General features: G+C 45.3%; 1 long non-coding RNA gene across 2 annotated transcripts in view; it reads left to right on the top strand.

Annotated features, from left to right (window-relative positions):
• The first annotated feature begins 778 nt into the window (after positions 1-778).
• The window catches only part of LOC122191564, a 5,619-nt gene continuing 389 nt past the window's right edge, over positions 779-6,008 (top strand). The window contains exons 1-5 of one of the 2 annotated variants that reach the window (XR_006182428.1): positions 779-1,034; positions 1,120-1,316; positions 2,078-2,280; positions 2,896-3,039; positions 3,226-5,983. This is a non-coding gene — a long non-coding RNA (uncharacterized LOC122191564). Of the gene's footprint in view, positions 1,035-1,119; positions 1,317-2,077; positions 2,281-2,895; positions 5,984-6,008 lie in introns of both variants that reach the window. The other variant, XR_006182427.1, reaches the window with a different exon arrangement.

Below are 6,008 nucleotides of genomic sequence, written 5' to 3'. Positions count from 1 at the left end.
ATGTAGAAATGCGTCTATGATCGCTGTGAGCAATGTCTGAGGAAGAACTGAGAAGGATTTCAATTCGTGCTGCTTTTTTTCCCCCGTACTCTCTCCCCCCTGCGCCACCATGTGGCCATTATCTGCTAATTGTACTTTCAACGGTGATTATTTTTCTCATGAACCTGAAGCTGTGAATGCTGAGGTGTCAGGACAGCTGTCCTTAACTGCTGTAAGAAGAACGTTGTGCAAGTTGTAGGGCATTTTTGAGTTACGTTTTCACCTTGGCCTATGCAGCTGAGTTCAGGAATGGTTCAGATTCTGAAGATCTATTCAAAAAGGGGATGTTCTTAAGAACTAGCACGAAAAGCACAGGAGGAAAAGAACATAATGAAGTTAATCTAGCTGTACGTTTCTTAGGGTCTCTCTCAGGTTGTGCGTCTGCAGTTGCAAAGAATGGGTGTGAGGGTTTTGTTATCTGGGGTATCTCTACAACTTTCTGAGACTCCAGTCTAAAAAACAGACTAGCAAACAGACTTTTACTTTTTCTCCCAGCTGCTTTGGTTAGGAGGTGCAGCTGGAGGCTGTAACCCTCAGTTGCTCGTTTCATTTACCGTGCAGCTTTTTGTGGTGATGCAGGCAGAGAATGTATTTTTTTTTTCTTTATTAAGTTCTCAACACTGGGAATTGGCTCAGGAAGTGGATTTGCTGTCTTTTCCTTTCCTGTGGGTTTGTTCTGTCTGTTCTGTGAGGGGAAGGATGGTGGGCTGAGGGGAAGGAGGGAGGTTGCTTGTTGGATTGTTTTCCCTTGTTTTATCTGGGAACATTCTCTTTGCACTGCAGGGTATTTTTATTTTTAGCCAGAAAGCTACACCACTGTGTGGTGGAGAAAAGAAGGTGTAGATGGTTGTGCTAACTTGGTGTAGTGCTATGCATGTGAACAACAAAGGCAGCAAACCGGTTCTCCCAGAATGGCTGTGTGTAACTCAGCGGCTGATTGCTGTGAAGGATTCCCCTGTGCTCAGTGTGTGCAGTGCCAGCACAAGAGCCTCAAGGTGGGCGATGCGCCTGTTTGGGTGACAGGCAGGAAGTTTGCATCCCTGTATTGTCAGAGAGCTTTACTGAGTCTTTTTTCTCCAGGTGTTATTTTTTGTAAAGCATGAAAGCAGTTCTGTGGAAAGTGTGAGAAATACCTTAGAGAAAAAGAAGGCTTAATTCAACAGCAAGCAGAAAGATCTGAGAGTGAGCAAAGTTGACTGCTAGGCACCTGCGGAATTAAGCTACTGCCTGCTACAGTTATTGCTGTTAGAGTGCTTTGATCTGAAGTGCCTGCCAAGGTTAGTGTGCCTTCCATGTTCTTTGTTGCTGGTTCTATTTTGTCCTTAAGTAGACATTTGATACCTTTCAGTTTGAGAAAATAGCATGAAGTACCTCCGTATTCTTATCCCACTGGAGATTGGTGTCTAAGCCAGCATTTCTTTGTGGATGGGAAAAGGGAAGTACTTTGTCACGCTGGCTTCTGAAAACGTGGCTTGGCAATTACTGTGCAGTTCTTAGTAGTCTTGCACTGTCTGTGCCGTAGTCCTGCAGAGAGCTGGCTTATACAGTGCCATTAAGATGAAGGCAAATGCCTTGATTTTCATTCTTTTGCTTGTCTCTGCATATGTAACAGCATTCAAGAAAATGGCTGTCACGTCGTCTGAACAGCTCAGAGCACCTGGGCAGCTCTTCCTGTTTCCATGTTACTTCAGACTGTCCTGAGGTCACGTTCCTACTTTTTTCTTTTCTGCTCACTCACACTAAAAAACCCCAGCTAACAGCTCTACCTTCTGTAGTCAATTATTCCTTAGGAAGAAGCCCTTCTGTGCTTTTTCTTGCTAGTCTCTTTACTCTGTCTGCCACAGAACTGATGTTTTAAGATGTGCTGTAGTATAATTCTGTAATCTTCTTCTATGGGTAGAATTTGTTTTGGAAATGTGGTTACTTTACGTTGGAAGTAATTTTTGTATGTGACATTAATTTGCTCGGACTAGAAATCACAGATATTTTTACTAAGATGCAATTATTTTCTTCTGATCTCTGTTCCATTTTGTCTCAGCACATGCAGCGTAGTTTACTCAGCCAGGCTGGTTGTACTTGTGAGTGGACGGACGCTTAAAGGAGGTGGAAGCTCTGCAGCTCTGACAGATGGCCCAGGAAACCTTACTGTCATCAAAGCTGTGGTAATGTACATCAACAGAAGGGGAATAGACAAAGGAAGTGTGCTGTTACAAAGAGCCAGCTTTGGTTTATGCTGTATCTGTGAGTATCCTGTACAGTGCTTTTGTAGCTGTGTTACCGAGACCAGAAGTCTTTTTTCCTACCTAAACTCATAAATGAACTTGAATTTGGTTACACGCTGGAGGAGGAATTTGTGTTGTTTTTTCTTTTAAACAGCAGTATTAAAAATGCGTAGTTTGTATAATAGCAATCATCACTGAGATAGTGGAATAAATAGTTGTGGGTTGATCCTGTGTTGCTTTTTGTTCTACATGTACAGGATGTTTTTCAAATGAAGATTGGCGTCTGATAGATTCCAGCAATGTCTGTTCCTTCTGTTCCTTTCTTTATTCAGACACTTAATCGCTCTCAATCTGTCAGGCTTTCCCTGCCTCATTTCTGATCTTCGCCATGCTGGACTTTATGCCTTCACTGTATGTGTTTGGGTCTCTTTATTGGCCCTGTTTGTTCTACTAGCTGTATGCAAACATATCGGGAGGTAACGAAAAGATCTTTGAAAATAGCTTGGAGATATTAACCTGAGGCAAGAAGGTGAATTTTACTGCCTTAAATTAGGCTTCAGAGGATGTCCTTAAATCAGAAGCTTGGGCTTTGTTGTAGCTTGATATTTACTGCTTGAACTTTCTTTATCTCTAGGACTGGAGAGGGAGCTTTTCTTCACACCTTGCTGTGTATGAAATCTACACTCGAACTGCACTCGAGACGGGCAGAAATGTAGCTGAGCAGAGCCTCCAGCAGCTCAGACCTTTCCTTCAAACTGTGAAGATGGCTTTAATATTCGTAAGTCGTAAATCTCGTATCAAAACTTAATTCTGATATGGACACACCTCGCTGTGGGAGACGTGGCAGGTGTGGTCTTTGAGTCACCACAGGTGTGGGACACGTGAAGTAATCTGGACATGTTTCAATTTCTGTGTATTTTTCCCCGTTTCTCTGATCATTTCTCTGTACTGCTGCATCTGGCAGGGATTGCTGTCCTGGCCCAGAGCTCTGTTCCCTCATGGGCTGCACTCGTTTTGCTGTCCCACCATTTGGGTTGCACAGGCCATCCACGTCCAGTGTTCCCATCCTCCTGGGCCTCCACACACATGGCAGTTAGCAAGAAAGAGCAAAGTTGTTCAACCTTGTCCTGAAGTTATCAATCTGCTCATCCAACCTGTGCCTTGGTCACAGTGGCAACGTGCCGTTAGCAATGCCATCACTGCACTCAGGTCACAAGCTCTGACAGCAGGCACTGGGGATAATTTCAGGTGAGGCCGTTCTTCACATCCAGGCACACAGATGGTATCTTTTTCCAAATGGACCGTGGTGGTAGGCGGGTAAATCCCGTCGTGCAGGATCTGCAAAATAAAATTATGTACTACGTACATATTTCTCCAGAGCAGTGGTGATCTGAGGTGGATCTCCTTTTCTCACAACTGTTTTTAAAACTGGCAATATCAGTAATTGTTCTGTCATGGGTTGAATAATTAAATCTTGTTCACCATTGCTGCACAGAATTTGATTTATCCTTAATAATCTGCATCCATTACTCCTCTCGTGATGTGAGTTTTCTTCCTCCAAAACCCAAGGGAACCTTTTTCTTTCCCTGTTTTTGCCAGAAGCTCCAATTGGCACATGCCCCATTTGCAGACACGTTTAACTCTGTTTCTGCTTTTTGCATGGGCCCTATGTCTGAGGCCCTTTGAAGAGCCTTTGTTGCTAATTCAAAGGCAACCTGCTGTTCGTTTCCCTCTCCAACTCTTCCTTGTCACTTTGTATATAAACGGGGTTAAAATTTGTCCTAGGTATGGAATGTGCTGTCTCCAAAAACCAAACAGCCCAATACACTGCTGTGCCTCATTCATATTTTAGGGTACTGCAAAGTCTAGAATGTTGTGTCAGGTTTTGGGTAGTATTCCCCAATGCCCAAAATGCCTCTGAGTTCCTAAAAATGTCGCTGTTTGAATTTCATTAGGATGAATTTCCCAGCCTTTCTGTTTCAGCTGATCCACAACCAATTCCAGCATTTGTTGCACCCCTTCCTCGGTTTCCCTGAGTCAGGACGTCATCTACGTAATGAACTGTTTGCACGTGAGGAGGCAGTTTGGTGTCATGCAGATGTTCAGCCACAGTTCTGTGGCAGATGGTTGGGCTGTGCAGCCGTCCCTGAGGCCATCTACAGACAGGATCTTGTCACCTCTGCCACGGGAAGGCGTTCCTCTGCAGTCGGGATCGTGAAGAAGCTAGCATTAGCTAAATCAATTACAGCGTGCCCTGCTCTGGAATGGTTCTGAGCTTTTTCTGTTAAAGCAACACTTCCTGCTGCAGCCGCTGTGAGAGGCGGGGTGAGCTTGTTTAATTCCTCCCATAGCCCACCGCTTTTTGACAGGCCATATTGGATTGTTCCGAGCTGTAGTAGTTGACTTCAAAACTCCTGCACCCAATAAATCATTAATTGTCCTTGATATCTCTTCATGCTCCCCCTCCCCCCAGGTCCTGTACTGTTTCACTGTCACTACTTCAGTTGCAGCAGGAATCTGCACAGCAGGCATTGTTACTTTTCCCACTGAAATTGTTGGAGCACGAATGCAATTCCTTATTCCAAATTGGGGCTGAGCACTGGGGAGATTCAGTGTTAGTCATTTTAGAATGCCCATCCCTGTGATATATTTTGGGGTGGGGACAGTCATCACAGGATGCAGTCGTTGTGGGAGGTTTCCTATTCTCATTTCTATTTGTGTTTGTACAGCTTCAGTTTGTTTCCCTCCCAACCCTATAATAATTACCAGATGTCCTTCATGTTTCTTGGGGTTCCCATATGTTAAGGAGGCCTCTGTTCCAGGGTCATTTAAGGCTCTTACAGTTTGCGATGACCTGTTTTTCCAAAATATTTGGAGCTCCCTCAGAGCAGGAATTCAGGAATTGGAAAGCCATCCATCTTATTGTGAGGCATCCTGTCTTGTAATAAAGCTGTAAACACTTCTTTTCAAGAAATCCCATTTTCACTGCCTTTCTGCTCTTCCCTCTTGTCCATTCTCCCCTGCCATCTCCTGCTTTCCCCTGCCCCATTGGCTCTGCTCCTCTGTATCCTTTCTTCTCTTCTGCCCTCTCTGTCCTGCCCTCTCATTCATCACACTTCTGTTCTCCTGGCTTACAATTTCCCTTCAACTTTGTGGTGGGCTGCCAGGGGATTCTGTTGTCAGCCTGGAGCAAGGACAGCACAGGGATAGGGAAGGGAAGGAAAGAGGAAGAGGGGCGGGCCATAGGGAAAAGTGTAGGGGTAGGGGCAGGACGAGTGATAGGGACGGGGCAGGAGAGATGGGCAGGAGATGGAAAAGAGAGGGACGGGCAGTGACAGGATAAAGAAAAGGGTGAGAGTAGGTGTGAAGGTAGTGGTAGGGTCTGGGTATGGACAGGAACACACACAAGGTGAGGTGGAGGATCAGGGACAAGACAAGAACAGGAATGGGCTAAACGGAATGGGGGCAGAACAGGGCCTGGTCAGGACTACATCAGAAGCAGGAGAGGGACTCGAAAGGGGCAGGACTGGAGACAGGCACTGCTGGGACTGCTGACACTTTGTGGTTTAATGGTGACACATTGCTGGGTTTAATGGTGGCACATTGGCACAGCTCTGCTGGGTTTAATGGTGGCACATTGGCACAGTTCTGCTGGGTTTAATGGTAGACATTGGCACAGCTCTGCTGGGTTTAATGGTGGCACATTGGCACAGTTCTGCTAGGTTTAATGGTGGCACATTGGCACAG

This window comes from Lagopus leucura, unplaced genomic scaffold (genome assembly GCF_019238085.1).
Source record: "Lagopus leucura isolate 7727_CA_CO unplaced genomic scaffold, USGS_WTPT01 34039-0_obj-0_obj, whole genome shotgun sequence".
NCBI lineage: Eukaryota > Metazoa > Chordata > Aves > Galliformes > Phasianidae > Lagopus > Lagopus leucura.
The sequence above is the reverse complement of the archived record's forward strand: the minus strand, read 5'-3'. Positions and strand labels throughout refer to the sequence as shown.